We start from the raw sequence: 20,606 nt of genomic DNA on the forward strand, positions 1-20,606 counted from the left end.
GCGGAATCCCAAACACCTATGTTCCCCAAGTGGCAAGCTTACGTGACAGGAATCGTTTACAGGGACTTTCAGTGATTAGCAACATCATGGTTGGGCACTTGTTTCCCTTTCACTGACAAGTGGAGCAAGTCAAAAGCAGACAGTTCCCTTGCCACCTCACCCTCATGCTGCTGGAGATCGGGCAGGATGTGGCAGCATAGGAGATTTTTTGTCACTCAGCCACATTCAAAAGCATAACACAATGCAATAATTCAAATTAAAAAGCAGACACACTGAGAACGTTGTGCCTCGCAAGTAAAGCGTCACTCAGCAAGGACACCACCACATATAAAGCACCAGTGCAGTGCGTGACGCCTGTCTTTGTGCATGACGTCGAAGCTCAGCTCACTGCCCTTCAGGTTCTCCACGGCCATCTTCTGCCAGGGTCGGTAAGCTGCACCAGCAGCATCCTCTAAAGCAAACAGGATGAGCAACTTGTAGGTGCAGCTTTTCTTCCCCAGAATTTTCACAAGACTGGCCGATCACCTCCAGAACAAGACACTCTCACGAAAGAAGAAAAAAATGAAAAAACAAGCAGTGAGGGGGTAAAGGACAGGTTTACTCATGTTGAAGTCAGAGAAACAAGAAAAGGAGACATATACCCTTGGAGAAACAGCCTCTAACATTTGATCTTGGTCTTTGAATGAGCAGCAAATGTGAAGAGATAAGAACAAGAATTGCAGCCCTGTTTACAGAAAAGCTCGGAACAGTGAAAAGACAAGCGCCCTCCTGTGCTGAAGCTGAACACAGGCAAACAGTAACAACAGCAAGAAACAAACTAAAAAAAAGTCTTCCAAACAACAAAAGCATAAAAATACAGTAACTGATCCATGCTCCATGGGAGATAACAAAAGCCAAAAAAGCAAAAAGGAAAAAAAGAGGAAGGATTGACCACTAACAAGCAAAGATTTTTTAAAGAAACTGAAACAGACAAATGAAAAGCATTGGGCAGGCTACAAGCCTGCAAAGAAGTATATACAAAGTATATACAACAGGTCTCGAAAGCTCGATCTAAAAACTGTTCATAAGGTTGATGGTGATAGTATTCTTAGAGGATCTCCCATTCCATCAAATTTGGCGTGCCTCCACACAGGGAAACCTTTGAAAACTAAGGGCCAGATGTATCACAGGTTTTTGCATTTGCAAACAGTGCGAATGGCCGTTTGCAAATGCAAAAATGCCTGTCAGGATGTATGAAAGGCATGCGCAATGCAAATTTAAGGAATCGCTAAAATAGCGATTCCTTAAATTTGCGACCCCGTTTAGTGAATCGCAAATTACGATTCTCTAAATAAGAAATCGCAAATAAGGGATCCTTGTTTGCGATTTCTAAACCACATGTATCAAGCAATATCTTAATGCAAATTTGGCATTAAGGAATCGTAATTACCACCAAGTCAAACTTGGTGGTAACCATGTGCAAATTTTAAAAATGCATTTTTAAAATTGACATGTAATGCACACATGCCCCTTTGGAATGTGTGCGCCTTACATGTCCCAAAAAACTTTTTGGGGTGCAGCAGAGGGTGCCTTAGGCCCCTAGCACCCTGGGGATTTGCATTTCCAAAACTGCGAATTCCAGTTAGGAATTCGCTATTTGGGAAATGCAAAAAAATCGCAAATATGGGCCTACAGGCCCATAGGTGCGAATGGGGGCTGTATCGCTATTTGCGGTTCGGTAATAGCATTTGCGATGTTTAAGAAATCGCTATTACCGAATCGCAAATATGATAAATACCATTTTGCAACTCTGAAATAGCGATTTCTTAAAATTCGCTATTAGAGAATCGCAAAGTGGATTCTTGATACATCTGGCCCTAAATTACGGAAGGGCTCTAACACTGCATATTTAGGTAATAAAATGTAGAAAATATTAGTAGAGGACACGTAATTTAAATGTTTCATGTATTCGTATGTGCGAGCAATAGAACTGAATACTGTCTTTAAAACAGTAAACTAAAAGTAAAGATGCAGAGTTAAAGCTCGCCCCGCACCCAAGAGTACAGACAGAGATAATGGGAAGTTGAAAAAATAGGATGTGAGGCCTCTAATAGTCAATTCCTAATTATTTGTTTAAAGAGAATATGAACTGCTTGGTAGTGAAGTAAAATAATTACACAATAATTAGGTAATACATCACTATGTTCATATGTGCTATTTACCAAGAGAGTAACTAAAGAAGTAAAATATCCCCAATGTAAATAAACGTCCTGTGCTGAGCAACGGAAGAAAATAACATCCATCCATCCATCCATCCATCATCCATTCATCCACCCTTTGAACATTTCACCCAACTATTCACCCATTAACACACCCATTCACTTATCCATTGATACATCTTTCCTTTCACCCATGCAACAAGTCTTTCACCTTTCTGACATCCATTTTCATCTTCCCATTGATCTTTTCTTCTGCCCTTACATTTCATACTTTTACCCTCCTGTCCTTTCACGCTATTGTCCATTCTTCCATTCACATATTCATCCATGTTCATATCCATCCAGTCATTCCATCCATCCATCGATCCATCATTTCACCCTTCCTTCTTTTCAGCCTTCATTCGTTCCACTATGCTTTCTTTTCACGTCTTTACACTCCTTTGACTATTTCTTTATTCCTCCCTTTTATGTTTCACCCCTTCGCACTTCCCTCCTTTCATCCTTCCTTCAGACCTTCCTTCATCCATTCTCTTTCTTTTCTCCCCAACTAATTTTTTCTTTTTGACCTTTCTCTGTCCCGTTTACTCTAATATCCTTGTTCTCCTCCCGCCCACTTTTCATAATTTCTTATTCTCTAGCTCATTTACTGTACATTTCTCATTTATCAGGCCTTTGTCCCCAGCTCTTAAAAAATCAGGTGTGGGCAAGTCACCAAATTTAGATAAAGGGTCAAGCCTGAGACTTGGAATGGTCCCCGTGCCAAACCACCAACAGAGCCATGGAACATTTGACCATGTAAGCTGATGATGTAAAACATGACAAGATCGCTCAAACTGTATAAAGAAGTTCATTAAGTCTGATATATGTGTTTCAATTCAATACTTCACACTCAAAGCATTAATTATATTTTTTGGTGTATGATTGTCTTTCCTGGTGGTGCTTGCAAAGTTTGCAGTTAAGGTCAATGAGCTAGAGTGACGTACACATGTTTACCCAGCATCACACAATTTGGCCTTGTGTATAAGCTGGCATTTCAGCTCAGGACAATGATTTGAGTAGTTGTCTGTGGAGAGTTAAACTATCCCATTGTTCAATAAAACCAAATAGTGAACTTTACAAAGAGAATGAGCTTACCTAGAATTAAACAGGTTATCTTTCAAGAAACACGTTGGGTAAACTGTGAATCAATCATAAACATTATTTTCATCATTAGTATAAACATCTTCAGCACACTACATGAATTAAAACTGAATATGTGTTGTCTTCTATAGAATAAACTTTACGGTATGGATAACAGAACAGTGTTTATCATGGGCATGGGCTGTCAGGTAATGAGTACCTGCGATTCCTCAATTTCACATGGAGAGTACCAGCATATTGTTTTCTTGCTTGACAAAAACACTATATCCACTACTAACAGCTTCCTCACTAGTGGCCTGGTACTGTAAACTTCTCACATGAATGGTTGTTATACGGTTGCTACTAAGATAATAGGACTGCATACTAGAACAACAGAACTTCAGAATGTGGGGGACTAAGCCAGTCTACACCATCGGAAGCTGTTGGCCCAATTCCTGCCTAGCTCACAGTGCCTCACCTGCACCCTTAAACCTACCAGGGTGGAAGGTGATTATGGCAACCTAAACATGAGACTCTGACTCCTCAGGGATGTTGTGGAAAAAAAGCTCATTCTTTCATTATATTATTCATGCATGTCCAAGCGATAACAATACAAGAAGTGTTTTTAATATATTTATTGAGGCAATCATAATTTTACATAGAGAGAATGAGCTGCAATAAAACAAAGCAAAGTTATGAGCATTATGAACGTGGTAAAGACAATAAATGATCCAACCTTGGTAAATGAGTTCTAGAGGTTCTTACCTTACCAGAAGATTATACTGAGGGCATGGCAGGTATACCTTTCTTCCTGGCCCGAGCTGAGGGATTGGTTTTAGCCCCGTACCTGGAAATAGTGTCAGGAGTCAGCCTGCAGTGTGGATGGCAATCCTCTTGGGAAGCTGACAGATTAGTGCCAGCAGAGCTTCATGTCGAACACAGCCTTCGTCCCAGGATTGTTGCAGCTAGAATGCCCCTCTGCCTTTTCCTGGTCAGTGCATCATTTATATATTAAAACCTACACTGTGTTATAAACACAGTTCTGATGCAATGCTATGTCTAGATGTTAGAAGCTGTCTACTGAACAGGCAACACAAGCAGGAGGATATCGTGGACAGTGATCCTAGGCTTTAACAGAATGTATTGATTACATGTTGAGAAAAGGATAACTAAACAAGCCACTTATATAGTATCTTCCTAGAATAATATTATGCAATCAAGGTATGTGAAATGTTATTGCTAAAAGCAATGCAGCTAATACATATATGAAATATAAATTGAAGATAAAAATGGGGGAACCAACTCAGGTCCTAGAGGTCCTTATGGCACGGTTCTTAACCTTTTGTCTTATGAGGACCCCCACTGAATAATTATTGGAATCCAGGGACCCCCACTGAGTCATTATTGGAAGCTGGGGACCCCGACCTAAGCAATCTTTATGATTTGAGCTTCATAACAATACACAAAAACAAGTATACACCAAACAAATGCCCACATTTTGAAATCTTTTGTTTAATTCACAATCAAATATAGAAAATGTTTTTGCATTTTCAAGTTTGTTTTTTTGTATGTAATTTATTCATTTTAATGTTTTAAGTTTAATGTAATCGAATGTTGTAACACAGTCAGGAACTCCCTGAGTAGGCTTCGCAGACTCCCAGGGCTCCTCTGACCACATGAGCAGAACCGCTGATTTTTAGGTGTAGCTTCACAGCACTGATGTCACCAGGCATTATGTGAACAACCTAAACAAGGGTTTAAAGAAGCACTACTAGAAGAGGGGCTTTGGCCCCACCCACATGTTGGTAGACAGGAGTATATGTTTTGATTGGGAAGAAGTTGTATGTTTCCATAAAAAAGCTTGCCCTCAGACAACTGCCATTGTTTTGTTTTTTCATCCAGCTGCCCAATCTTAAACTTTCAGGGACACACACAAGGCACTGTAGTTCCATTAAAGTTTCTTAGTTTATTAGATAACTTACAGTATTAGCTTTTCTCTGACGGCTGCACATACGAGAGAGTCATTAACATTAGTCTTCAAAGTGCAGTGTTGGAGAGCCAGGTCTGTACTCATCTACATGGATTTTCAGGTCTGGCTTGAAAGTACAGCTGTTGCCTTACCTTGGGTGATCTGCAAAAAGGAGCTTTTACAGACCTACTATAATATGGGTTTAGGCTCATCCAAATGTTGGTTCCTCTGAGGACAGGATTTGATTGGGCTGAATTTGTGTGCTTCCACTAAAAGATTGCTCGCGTTGCACTTTTTTGGCTTGTGTCAATGCTTATCCTAGATACAGCAGGACTAAGTTGGATATGGTGGCAATGCAATGATCATGGCTATAGTCTTGAACTGTTTATTCCAAATGTTATGATGAAGGAGCCACGCCTGATGGATTTATTGCGAAAAGTAAAGCTTAAGATGAATAGACATTTAAGTGTGGATTGGTATTACTCTAAATTACAGTCTACAGATAGACATTTTTATTACATGGAATCTCACAGATTACCGTAGTAGGCAGTGGCTTTGGTGTTGGTCACCTACTGTGACAGACCGTGGACAGATGGTTTGCTAAGTTAGAATCCCCGTTAGGCTTTCTTAGGAAAGATAGTATTTTGCTTTGCCAACTGTAATTTCATATGCCTTTCTAATTTTATGACTGTGTGTCTGACAGATGCCTTGTGAACAATTTATGCTTAAAACTATAAGCCTGTGATGGTTATGTTGAAAATCTATAGGCCTTATTGATGCACTGGAAACATTGGGGGTTATTCTAACTTTGGAGGAGGTGTTAATCCTTCCCAAAAGTGACGGAAAAGTGACGGATTTACCACCAGCCGTATTACGAGTCCATTATATCCTATGGAACTCGTAATACGGCTGGTGGTATATCCGTCACTTTACCGTCACTTTTGGGACGGATTAAGGTGGTCATTCCAACCCTGGCGGTCCATGACCGCCGGGTTGGAGGACCGCGGGAGCACCGCCGACAGGTAAAGCCGCGGTCGGACCGGCAACACTGGCGGGCTCCCGCCAGTGTACCGCCGCCCATTGGAATCCTCCAAGGCGGCGCAGCTAGCTGCGCCGCCGAGGGGATTCCGACCCCCCCTACCGCCATCCAGTTACCGGATGGCGGTAGGGGGGGTCGCAGGGCCCCTGGGGGCCCCTGCAGTGCCCATGCCACTGGCATGGGCACTGCGAGGGTCCCCCGTAAGAGGGCCCCTAAATGTATTTCACTGTCTGCTGCGCAGACAGTGAAATACGCGACGGGTGCAACTGCACCCGTCGCACAGCTTCCACTCCGCCGGCTCGATTCCGAGCCGGCTTCATCGTGGAAGCCTCTTTCCCGCTGGGCTGGCGGGCGGCCTGAAGGCGGCCGCCCGCCAGCCCAGCGGGAAAGTCAGAATTACCGCCGCGGTCTTTCGACCGCGGAACGGTAACCTGACGGCGGGACTTTGGCGGGCGGCCTCCGCCGCCCGCCAAGGTCCGAATGAGGGCCTAACACTCCTCCAAAGTTAGAATAACCCCCATTATGTTTGATGCCATAGGTCTGGTCTGCTTATTCTGAAATATTATGACGAAGGTAGTTGGTCTAGCTTATTAAGTGAAAAAAGCAGAAGTTGAAGCCTGTAAGCCTTTAACAGTTGGTTGTTATCTCATTATGTTACAAACTATAGACAGTTATTTTGTCAATGTGATCTCAAAGATTACCGTAGTCGGCAACCGTTTTGGCATTAGCCACCCACCCTGACAAGCCTGCAAGTTTTTCACTGCAATGTTTCTTATTATACCCTATTCAGAGGGGTTGTATATTGTTTTGCATGCTGTATTGCTCTACATATTTGTAATTTTGTAACTGTATACATAATAGTTACCAGATTATATTCACTTCAATAGGCTACTGCTGGTTAACATGTAAAGCCAATGGTAAAAGATAAATTCTTCATCGGTTTATTGGGAAAGTGATGCCAGATTTCATATGTTCGATCAGTTTATTATGAAACATTATAAAGACAATAGGCTTTTAAGATGGATTGTTATTAAGCTGTGATAAAGCCTCGAGGCAGGTATTTTGTTACATGGAATTTCACTGATTACCATACTAATTTTGGTATTGGTGATCCACCTGAACAAACTCTGAGGAATAGAATAGAAGATATGTACTACAATAATCCTTGTTAGGCTTTTTCAGGAGGGATGGTATTTTGATTTGCCAACTGTCATTTTGTAAACATTTCTACTTTAACCCCTTAGCTGCTGCCCCCACCAGTGCTGAGCCCTTTCATGGCTATATGTGGTAGTTCACGGTTAGGCCTTCATAACTTTTTGTCTACATAAGCTATCCATGCCAAATTTGCGTCCTTTTTTCCAACATCCTAGGGATTCTAAAGGTACCCAGCATTTGTGGGTCCACTGAAGAAGACCAAGAAATTAGCCAAAATACAGCTAAAAGTTCGTTAAAGGGCTGTAGAAGAAAGCATCCCTGGAAATGGTGTCAACAAAGGGTTTGTGGGGCTAAAATCACGATCTTCCCAGCTTTCGGGGACAGGCAGACGTGAATCAGAAAACCACATTTTTTAACAAAATGTTTGCATTTTACTGGGACATACACCCAATTTATACTAATTTTTGTGCTTTAAGCCTCTTTCCAGTTAGTGACAGAAATGGGTGTGAAACCAATGCTTGATCCCAGACAGCTAAACATTTCTGAAAAGTAGGCAAACTTCTGAATTCAGCAAGGGGTCATTTGTGTAGTTCCTTCAAGGTTTTCCTACAGAAAGTAACAGCTAAAATAAAGAAATATTGAAATTGAGGTGAAAAAGAGCTATTTCTGTCCACGTTTTCTTCTATAACTCTTTCCAGCTATGACAGATTTTTGAAAGCAAAATACCCTTTATGTTTGCTGGACTCTTCTGGTTGTGGGGACATGTAGGACTTGTAGGTACATCAAGAACCCTAGGTACCCAGAGCCAATAAATGAGCTGCACCTTGCAATGGGTTTCCATTGTATACTGGGTATACAACAATTCATTTGGTGAAATATAAAGAGTAAAAAATAAGCATCAAGGAAACCTTTGTATACCAAAATGGGCACAAGGTGTTGAGAAGCACTGGTTATTTTCATATCTCTGAATTCCAGGGTCCCCATAGTAGCATGTGAATTACAGGCCATACACAATGTCTTACATTTGGAAGGAAAAGATGTAGAGAAAGACAAGGGGCTATAACACTTGTTCTTCTATTCTGTGTTCCCCCAACTCTCTGGATAAAAATGGTACCTGACTTACCTGGGTAGGCCTAATGCCCGCGACAGAAAATGCAACATGGACACATCACATTTTTACATTGAAATCTGATGTGTTTTTGGGAAAGTGCCTAGCTGTGGACTTTGGCCTCTAGCTCAGCCGGCACCTAGGGAACCCTACCAAATCTGTGCATTTTTCAAAGCTAGACACCTAGACACCTAGGGGAATCCAGGATGAGGTGACTTGTGGGGCTCCCACCAGGTTCTGTTACCCATAATCCTTTGCAAACCTCAAAATTTGTCAAAAAACACTTTTCCCTCAGATTTTGGAGACACAAACTTCCTTCCACCCAGCATTCCACCAAGCCTCCCAATAAAAATGGTACCTCACTTGTGTGGGTAGGCCTAGTTCCCGTAACAGGAAATGCCCCAAAACACAACGTGGACACATACATTTGAAGAAAACTGACCTGTTTTTTGGAAAGGGCCTAGCTGTGGATTTTGGTCTCTAGCTCAGCCGGCACTTAGGAAACCCTACCAAACCTGTGCACTTTTTAAAACTAGACACCTAGAGGAACCCATGATGGGGTAACTTGTGGCGCTCTTATCTGGTTCTGTTACCCAGAATCCTTTGCAAACCTCAAAATTTGGCAAAAAAACACATTTTCCTCACATTTAGGTGATAGAAAGTTCTGGAATCTGAGAGGAGCCACACATTTCCTTCCACTCAGCATTCTTCCAAGTCTCCTGATAAAAATGGTACCTCACTTGTGTGGGTAGGCCTTGTGCCTGTGTCAAGAATGGATCACACAACGGTCAATGTTAGTCCTTACATGAGGGCAACTGTTGACCATAGGGTGATCCATTCCTGATGCAGGCACTAGGTACAGGCACTCAAGTGGGGTAGTGTTTCTATCAGAACAGGTGGGGAAACACTGGGTGGTAGGAATTTTGTGGATCCCAGCATATTCCTGTAGTTTGTGTGACAGAAATGCAAGAAAATTAGAGTTTTTATTTAACATTTCACCTTTGCAGGGTATTCTAGGTAAGAAAACTTTGGGGAAACCCACAGAAGTCACACTTCTGTGGATTCCCCCGGGTGTCTAGTTTCTAGCGATGTCTGGGTTTGGTAGGTTTCCCTATGTGGCCGCCGAGCCGGAACCAAAAACACAGGTCCCTGCCTTACAAAACCAGGTTGTTTTGTGATAGATAATTTTGATGTCTCCACAATACGATTTGGGTGGTGGAATTTGGGGATGAACTAAATTGGGGAGCTCCCAAGAGAGCACTCTCTCTGTGCTTGCCGACACATGCACCTGCTCTCTGGGTTGGGCTAACCCGCAATTGTCCTGCTGCACAGACTATGGTTTTGAAGGGTTGGCAGGACTGTCCTCATCACCTCCCTCAGAATCACTGGAAGAGGAGTTGTCAGAAAAATGGCTCCCAGAGTCTGAGCCATTGTCCTATCTCAGATGCTGTCTCAGTATCTGCTGTCTCAGTATCTGATCCTATGTCAGAGCTGTTCACTATAACCCGAGTTAGGGCTTGATCAGCAGTCATCCAACGAGGCACCATCTCTGCTACTGACTAAACTCTCGCTCTAAAACACTAGCCTTCGTAGACAGTCACAAAATTGCTGGTGGGTGTTTGTGTGTTGCTTGCAACAGTAAAGGTCAGTCACCTTACTTTTGCTTCTTTCCTCAATCAGCACGTTCTCTCAAGACACTCAAAAGAACAAAAAAGACACACTATTACCTCACTTTGTCACATACTAATCGTCACAGTCCAACAATCATTATTCATTTTCCCACTCCCATGACCACCTCCTCCTCGGATTCCCTCAGTACCATCCATCAAAAGTGCCCTTTATCTCTCCATAGCCCTCCTCACACAGACATTTCATTTGTATTTTAGCGCAGGTAATGGCTGGCTTTACTAATCCACTCAGCTATTTACATAAAATACAGATAAACCTCATGCGCTACTTTATGGCATCAAAACTGCCACTCTAGAAAAAAGTCAAATCCTTTTGTAGCAGAAACATAATCACATATATATATATATGTTGGCTTCATTGTCAAAGAAAACAACACTAGTGGAGGAAATGCAATTTGTTTTTTAATCAACAAACGAGAGGGAGAGGAAGAGGAAACAGGGGTGGCCAAGGGAGAAACAAAGAAAGAACAAAATGAGAAAAAAAAAACTGGAAGGAAATCCAGGAAGAACCTATTCTCTCAGGGACAGGAAAAAATAAACTTGGAAAATAAAGATTTAGTAGTAAATATATCAGACTATACCATAACACCTATTTAGCATAAAGTACTGAATAAGGGCCTCTCTTTCTGCCAGGAAACACATTATAGTCATGTTGAGACAAAAATTGATTTATACAAATTCACTAGAAAATTTAAACTTATGAAAATTCATGCACAGATCCCGAAAAAAGAGAAAGGTAAAACGGTGGAATATCAAACAAGTGAAACACGTATTAATCAAATACCAGACCTAAGAACAATTTTGGAATTGCAAGATCATGAGGAAATTAGCAACAGAGTTGTTACAAAATTGTGATATAGATACAGATATACACAAATATAGTAACTTTAAACCTAAGACAAAACTCTGCCCAATGTTGCCACCAAGAAATAAAATAGACCAATTTCATGAGATGTTCAGAAAAGATTTGGATAAAATTAAGAAAGTAGAAAATAATGGGAGGTTGGAAAATCTATCTCGAGATGAAAGACAATCACTTCAAACATTTAAAGATAACTCAACTATCTTTACAAAACCTGCTGATAAAGGAGGCAACATGGTGATTTGTGATAAAAAAGCATATAAGACTGAGGCATTGCGACAATTGAATGATAAAGACAACTATACTAAATTACCATTTAATCCAACGATGACAATCAAAAAAGACATTGACAGAAAACTGAAACAATGGCATACAGATTTATTGATTAATGATGATGAGTTGAGATTTTTACAAGTGGAAAATCCCATATCGCCAACAATCTACTTCTTACCGAAAATTCATAATAGCTTGAAAAATCCTCCAGGCAGATCTATAATATCATCATGTGGTTCAGTGTAGAAAATATTTCAAAACACATTGAATACTATCTATCTCCCTTGGTACAGAATCTAAGTTTGTACATTAAAGATACAAGTGACTTATTACGTATCATAGATGGCATTACATTATAGGAAGACTATTATTTGGTAACTATAGATGTAATAGCCCTGTATACATCAATACAACATGAAATAGGTATGCATGCCATTGAGTATTTTTTGAAAGATAGAAGGGTAGGAAAGTATAAGCATTCGATGATGTTGATGGAAATGATAAATCTTTGCTTAAATAATAATGTGTTTATTTTCGATAAACAAATGTACTGACAAAAATGCGGAACAGCAATGGGAGTGGCCTTCTCATCTAGCTATGCAAATTTAACAATGTGATGGTGGGAGAAAGAGGTTGCCTGAACTGAACATTATGATGAATATATGCAAAAGGTGGTACTATGGACAAGATATATCGATGATTTGTTCATCATTTGGAAATGGACTATTAAGGATTTTGCAAACTTCTTTAATATTTTAAATTGCAATCATGTGGGTTTGAGGTTTTTGAATGAAATTGACAAGAACATAATGAATTTCCTGGACATAAGTTTATATATAGAGAATCATCAATTACAGCCAACTCTATATAGAAAGGAAACCTCTACAAATTCTTTCCTAGACGGATCAAGTTTTCATCTGCAGCATATAATAAAAAATATCCCACATGGGGAGTTCTTAAGATTAAAAAGGAATTGTTCTACCGAGAAAGAATTTGAAAAACATGGGGAAAACATGATTTATAGATTCAGAGCAAGAAAGTACAAATTAGGAGACATACAAAGAGGTTTGAAGAAAGAGAGACAGAGAAACCATAGCGACATGTTAGTACAAATGCAACAAAATAAAGATAGGACTAAAAAGATACAAACATCTAAACCAAGGGCCATAATATCATATTGCAAGGAAAGTGGTAAAATCAAGAACATTTTTCAGGAATACTGGCACATATTGTAAGAGGACCCAGATATAAGTGGGAAGATAGGACCATCAGTATCCATTGCTTTTAAAAAGGCACCATCTATTTAGGATATGCTAGTACATAGCTACTTTGAGGGTAAGAAAGATGGAGGGTAGTTTGATAAAATCAGTAAAGGCTTTAGAAAATGTCTACAGTGTAAAGCCTGTAATATTGCAAAGAATATGAAGTCCTACAGAGATGCAATGGGTGAAGAAATACTGATACATCAAAAAATCACATGTGAAACTACATTTGTGGTATATGTTCTTGAGTGTAAATATGAGCTAAAGTATGTTGGTAGCACCATTTGTCAATTAAAAAAGAGAATACTTGAACACATAAGGGCCATAGAAACTAAAGATACAACTTATGCCATAGCAAGACACTTGAATAGAGTACACGAAGATTCTACATGGAAAAGTCTGAGATATTATGGGATAGACACAGTATCCCAACTACCAAGAGGGGGTAATAGCATTCTAACTTTAAGGCAAAACGAATTGACATATATTATGACACTAAGAACAAAATACCCAAGGGGTTGAAACCTTGATGTGGAATTATATGTACATATTTGATGATTAAATATTTATTGACAAAGCCACTACAGCAATGATGTTTCAATGAGGTGAAATAGAGCATCAATGTAAATACCCACTTCGGGTTTTATTCACAATTCATAACTAATTTGCAACATGTGTGGATGTAACAAACATAATAAATGTAGCTAGCGAAGAATATTTTTGTAATGATTTTTTCTCTCATAACAAATTACCTTGTTATTGGAACACTTTCATCTATAAATGAACTTGAACTACATGATCCAGAATGCATTGGATCATAAAAATGTATTTATTGTCAACATGAAAGTAGGACTAACAGTCGTGAACAAGACCATTGTGTCGATACGCGTTGACTGTTTTTTGAGTGAATAAACAGAATGTCCGCTGCTGAGTGTTTCCCATTGTTCTTTGAACTAAATATATATATATCTATTGTTAGAAATGGGGTCTTTGGTTGACAGTCAGGTTACCGCCTGTTCAAGCAAGGACCCTCACTCTAGTCAGGGTAAAAGAGAATCACCCTCAGCTAACCCCTGCTTACCCCCTTGGTAGCTTGGCAGAGCAGTAGGCTTAACTTCAGAGCGATAGGTGTGAAGTATTTGTACCAACACACACAGTAAATTAATGAAAACACTACCAAATGACACAACACCAGTTTAGAAAAATAGGAAATATTTATCTAAACAAAACAAGGCCAAAACGACAAAAATCCGACATACACAAGTCAAGTTATGAATTTTTAAAGATTAAACTCAAAAATAGCGCTTAGAAACAAAAATGCTTCGATGAGATGTTAACACGGCGTTGTGACGGAGTTGTTCCCAACAAGCCGACACCAGCGGCGGCGGACACGGAGTCGTTTAGACCCCGAGTACAGTACATTTGGTGAAGAGTGAAAACAAGCTGATGCGCAAAGTCGGGGATCGCGGCGTCTGTGCGAAACGTTGAATCCACGCGCTTCGAACGGCGTCGGTCACGACGTGGTGCAGCGACTTCCACAGAGTCGCGGACTTCAGCGGGGCTGCTGCGGCGTCGGGCCTGCGAAGAGCGCCGCGTTCCAGCGAAGGTCACGGCGTTAGGTGCAGGTGGCGTTACCGGATTCAGCAGCGGCGTCGGTCCGAAATTGTCCGAACTCGATTTCCTTGGATTTCACCAGCTTTCCTTTCAAGGGCCCAGGGACTGGATAGGGCACCACTTGTCAGAGCAGGAGTCTCTCCAGAGACTCCAGGTGCTGGCAGAGAGAAGTCTTTGCTGTCCCTGAGACTTCAAACAACAGGAGGCAAGCTCTAAATCAAGCCCTTGGAGATTTCTTCACAAGATGGAAGGCACACAAAGTCCAGTCTTTGCCCTCTTACTCTGGCAGAAGCAGCACTGCAGGAAAGCTCCACAAAGCACAGTCACAGGCAGGGCATCACTTCTTCCTCAGCTATCAGCTCTTCTCCAGGCAGAGGTTCCTCTTGGTTCCAGAAGTGTTTCTAAAGTCTGTAGATTTGGGTGCCCTTCTTATACCCATTTTAGTCTTTGAAGTCACCTTTCTTCAAAGGGGACTCATACCTACTTGTGAAATCCTGCCTTGCCCAGGCAAGGCCTCAGACACACACCAGGGGGTCGGAGCCGGCATTGTCAGAGGCAGGCACAGTCCTTTCAGGTGAGAGTGACCACTCCACCCCTCCCTCCTAGCAGAGATGGCTAATCAGGAAATGCAGGTTACACCCCAGCCCCCTTTGTGTCACTGTCTAGTGCGAGGTGAAAAACAACCCAACTGTCAAACTGACCCAGACAGGGAATCCACAAAAAAGGCAGAGTCACAGAATGGTTTAAGCAAGAAAATGCTCACTTTCTAAAAGTGGCATTTTCAAACGCACAATCTTAAAATCAACTTTACTAAAAGATGTATTTTTTAATTGTGAGTTCAGGGACCTCAAACTCCACATGTCCATCTACTCTCTAGGGGAATCTACACCATAATCATATTTAAAGGTAGCCCCCATATTAACCTATGAGGGAGACAGGCCTTGCATCAGTGAAAAACGAAATTGGCAGTATTTCACTGTCAGGACATATAAACCACATTACTATATGTCCTACCTTATCCATACACTGCACCCTGCCCTTGGGGCTACCTAGGGCCTACCTTAGGGGTGCCTTACATGTAAGAAAAGGGAAGGTTTAGGCCTGGCAAGTGGGTACACTTGCCAAGTCGAATTTACAGTGTAAAAATACACTTACAAACACTGCAGTGGCAGGTCTGAGACATGATTACAGGGTTACTTGTGTGGGTGGCACAACCAGTGCTGCAGGCCCACTAGTAACATTTGATTTACAGGCCCTGGGCACCTCTAGTGCACTTTACTAGGGACTTAACAGTAAAACAAATATGCCAATCATGGAGAACCAATTACTTACACATTTTAAACAGGAGCACTTGCACTTTAGCACTGGTTAGCAGTGGTAAAGTACCCAGAGTAACAAAAACAGTAAAATCAGAGTCCAGCACACATCAACAACCTGGGGAACAGAGGCAAAAAGTTAAGGGAGACCACGCCAAGGATGAAAAGTCTAACATCTATTTATCTATATATATATATATATATAGATAGATATGTGTGTGTGTGTGTGTGTGTGTAAAGAGATCACCTTTATATGTGGGATCGCAGCCCCCAGGGAAACCACACACACATTGACAAAAGTGATCTCTCTCTCTCTCTCTTTATGTATATATCTATATACATATATATATATAGATCTATATATAGATTTGTCTATATAGATCTATATGTATATCTATATATATCAATATGTATATATATATATATATATATATACATATATATATATATATATATATAGATCTATATAGATCTATATATTTTTTTAATAGTTGTATGGGAAACCATACAACTATTTAAAAAAAGCAATTGCCTCCACAGGGTGTCCCCCTGCCCACGGGCGACCCCCTGTCAATTTCATTTAAAAAAAGTTTTTAAAAAATGTTTAACCCGGGGGAAAAGGGGGGAGGGCGTGATCGTGTACCCCTATGGGTAAACTTACTTACAAAAAAAAATGTGCCCCCGGGTGGGATGGCCCGTTTCCAGAGGGGGCCGACCCCCCCAAGTGAATACCCTGGTGTGTAGTGGGGTTTCCTGGACCTCGATCGCCGCTGTGCAGCGATCGAGGGCCAGGAAACCATTTCAGGAAGGCCTCGTTTGAAAGGGGAGAATCTCCTCTTTCAAACCAGGTCTTTTATTTCCCCACTGGAGTAGGAAGCGGCCTTAACTGCTGCTTCCTGCTCCGATGGGGAAAACAAGTGTGATGTCAGTGTGCCTCGCGGCGGGCTGACGTCACAAAGGGGCAGGGGTGGGGGAGACATGAAAGCTCTTCCGTGTTTCTGGTTTTTTTTAACCCCCCCTCACAGGTAGTGCGGGCGTCGGCCAACGGCAGGCGACCGCACCAGAGGGGTTAATGAATGTATGTCGATGGTTGCCTTGTGGAAAATTTGCTCTTAGTACAATGGGTATGAGTTAGTTATGTTAACAAACCAATGATAAAGGTTATATGCCTGATTGTTTATTTTGAAAAAGTAAGATAATGGTAGTATGGTTGACATATTGATTGTGAAAAGCATATGCAAAGTCAATAGGCTTTTAAGTATGGATTGTTATTACTCTGAATAAAAGCCTACAGTCTCCCACCCATCCTTATCCAAAACCTACATGACATCAGAATCCGGGGAAATGCACTTTGATGGATCTGCTCCTTCCCGACTGTACTGTGCACCTCAGATGCCCATTACCTCATTTGCAGATTCCAGCAAGGATCCTCTCTGAGTCTGACCCTCTTCAGCACATACATGATCCCGCTAGCCAACATCATCAGCTCTCACACCATCAACGTCCTCATCTAAGATGATGGCACACAACTCATTCTCTACCTTGCTGACAAGATACCCAGTACCCGGACCGAGTTCAGTGCCTGCATGACTGAAATCACCCTCTGGATGAAGACCAACTGTCTGAAGCTGAACACTGACAAGACCAAAATCAATATGTTCGGGAAGAACACTTCACCATGGAAGTGTCCCTGGTCACCAATAGAGCGTAAAGCCAATAGGCCTCGTTCACTGGATTGTTATCACATAATGTTGCAGGCTGTATAAAAGTATTTGGTTAATGTAATCTCATAGATTACCATAGTATGCAACAGGTTTGGTGTTGGCCACTCACTGACAAATCCCTGGTAGAAGAATTTCAAAGTGATTGTTATCTTTAGGCCCTGCTGAGAGGGGTTGTATATTTGTGTGCTAAGTGTACTTTTGTACATGTTTATAATTTTATAAATGTATGCTTGTTTTTTTCATTTTATGCACACTTCAGTAGACCTGGTGTGCATATAATGTAAAGCAATTGTTAAAGACTGAAGGCCTTATCGATTTACTTGGAAAAGTTATGTCAGATTTCTAAGGTGTGATCTGTTCGTAATGAAAAGCTTTAGCGAAGCAAGTAGGCGTTACCTATTGTGAAAAACACATGTTTTATGCAATAAGCTTTTAAGGGTGGATTGTTATTACACTGTGCTAAAGGCAGGTATTTTGTTACATGAAGTCTCACAGATTAATGTAGTATGCTAGGGTTGTGGTGTTGGTGATCCAACTGAACAATCCATGGGGATAGACAATTTGCACTATGGTAATCTTTATTAGGCTATGTTAGTAGGGCTTTTGCTGTTTCAACAACTGTATTGTGTGCATATTTATATTTTTATTATGGTACATATCATAGTTAACCCATGGGAAGGCTTATGAACCTGCACAGCAGGTCTGATTTGGTTGTGGTGATATGCCAATGATAAAGGTTATTGGCCTGATTGTTTAGAATGAAAAGTTCTTATAAAGGCAGTAGGTATGATGCAGTTTTCATGCAAACCATATTTTAAAGTCAATAGACATTTAAACTTAGATTGTTATCCCTTTGTATCAAAGTCTACTGCTAGGTACTTTTGTACATGAAATCCCACAGATCACCATACTAGGCAATGGTTTTGGTGGTGGGAACTCCTTATGACAAATGGTTGGTATAGAAGATTTGTACTGTCAAAATCCTTGTTAGACCTTCACAAAATAAATAGGGCCATATTTATACTTTTTGACGCAAAACTGCGGTAACGCAGTTTTGCGTCAAAAAAAATTAGCGCCGGCTAACGCCATTCTGAAGCACCATGCGGGTGCCGTATTTAATTAATGACGTTAGCCGGCGTTAGCCGCCGGCGCTGCCTGGTGTGCGTGGAAAAAAACGACGTACACCAGGCAGCGCCGGCGTAGGGGGATATGGAGCTTGGGCGCCAAAAAATGGGGCAAGTCAGGTTGAGGCAAATTTTTCGCCTCAACCCGATTTGCGCCATTTGTTTTGACTCCCAACCCCCATAGAAATGACTCCTGTCTTAGCAAAGACAGGAGTCATGCCCCTTTGCCCAATGGCCATGCCCAGGGGACTTCTGTCCCCTGGGCATGGTCATTGGGCATAGTGGCATGTAGGGGGGCACAAATCAGGCCCCCCTATGCCACACAAAAAAAAAAAAAAATGACTTACCTGAACTTACCTTAATGTCCCTGGGATGGGTCCCTCCAGCCTTGGGTGTCCTCCTGGGGTGGGCAAGGGTGACAGGGGGTGTCCCTGGGGGCATGGGAGGGCACCTCTGGGCTCCTTCAGAGCCCACAGGTCCCTTAACGCCTGCCTTTTCCAGGCGCTAAAAAACGGCGCAAAAGCGGTCGTACGTCATTTTTTTTGACCCGCCCTCTCCCGGGCGTTATTTTTGCCCGGGAGTGTAAATACGGTGCACATGCCTCGGAGTCAATTGTTTAGACGGGAACGCCTACCTTGCATCTCATTAACGCAAAGTAGGTGTCCACGCTAAAAAATGACGCAAACTCCATGGACTTTGGCGCTAGACGCGTCTAACGCCAAAGTATAAATATGGAGTTAGTTTTGCGTCGGAATTGCGTCAAAAAAAACAACGCAATTCCGGCGCAAACGGAGTATAAATATGCCCCATAGTATTTTGCTTTGCCAACTTTAATTCTGTATGCTAAGGACATTTATCCCTTTATGTCTGATGGTTGCCTTGTGGAAAAGCATATGCTCAGTACAGGAAGCCTCAGCTGGTTATGGTGCTAAGCCATTGCTAACAGCTGCAGGCCTGATTGGTTCACTAGGAAAATATTTCTGTTGTCATAGACCTGTTCTGTTTATTATGAAAAGTTATGATAAACGCATTAGGGCTGACATATTTTAAGAATGATCATGGTCTTGTTATTGGTTAATGCTTGTGACAGACTCCAGGAGGAGAACATTTGCAGTGTAATAGTTATTGCTCGAATCTCTTAGCTGTCTGACCGGATCTTGTAACAAAAAATGTAATTGCATTTTACATCCATCCATGTATACATATATTTATTTCAGGTACGTTATGGTTAGGGCAGAGAAATAACAAAAACATAGAAACTCATTTAAAGAAGACAGGGACTATATAGTTAGGCTCTCATAAAAATTCACCTGTTATAGTTAGAATTAATTCAAGTAACTATAACTTGTGCCCTAAGGTAACTATAACTCACGACCCGTCCGCACATTATTTTTATGAATAATTTTGCAGCAAATGTTACAGTGACATTACCAATGATGTTATAAAAGATGTCATGAGTGCTGTAATGTCTGGGGTAATTAGCACCTTTGGTTTTTTCAGTGAATTTCTATGTTTTTTTTTTTTAACGTAAATTAGTTTTAATTACTACATGTTAATACAACCAACACCACGCACAGCCTTTGGATGTGCACCATGAGGGTTGGCTGCAGGTTCTGGCCTATGGCCAGGCCCTGCAGCCAACCCTCCAAAAACCACCCAACCCCACTCCATGCATGGCCTCTGGCCCTGCGTGGTGGGGATTGGCCACAAGTCCTGGCCTGCGACCAGGCCCGCATCTAACCCCCCTATAACTACCCAACCCCACACCATGAACAGCCTAAGGCCGTGCAGGGTGTGGCTGGCCACAGGGCCTGCGGTTGGCCAGGCACTGCAGTCAACCCTCTTTAAGCTCCAAACCCCGCACCATCCTCAGCTGAAGGGGTTTGGAGCTTAAAGGGGGCAACATTAAATATATATATATTTAGGGGGAGCGCATGGGCCCCCAGACCCAAGGGACCACACCTACCCGGTGGCTACATAATACAAAAACTTAAGGGGGGGCCATGAAGACCCCCTGGGTCCCACCACCTCCCTGGTCCAACAGTAAAAAAATATATGAGGGGCAGCACAGACCCCCCCCATGCCCTGGGGACCACCACCTCCCCAGGACAGCACTGAAAAAATATATGAGATGGCACACAGACCCCCCTGGGCC

The sequence above is a fragment of the Pleurodeles waltl genome, chromosome 8 (assembly GCF_031143425.1).
Source record: "Pleurodeles waltl isolate 20211129_DDA chromosome 8, aPleWal1.hap1.20221129, whole genome shotgun sequence".
Classification (NCBI taxonomy): Eukaryota; Metazoa; Chordata; class Amphibia; order Caudata; family Salamandridae; genus Pleurodeles; species Pleurodeles waltl.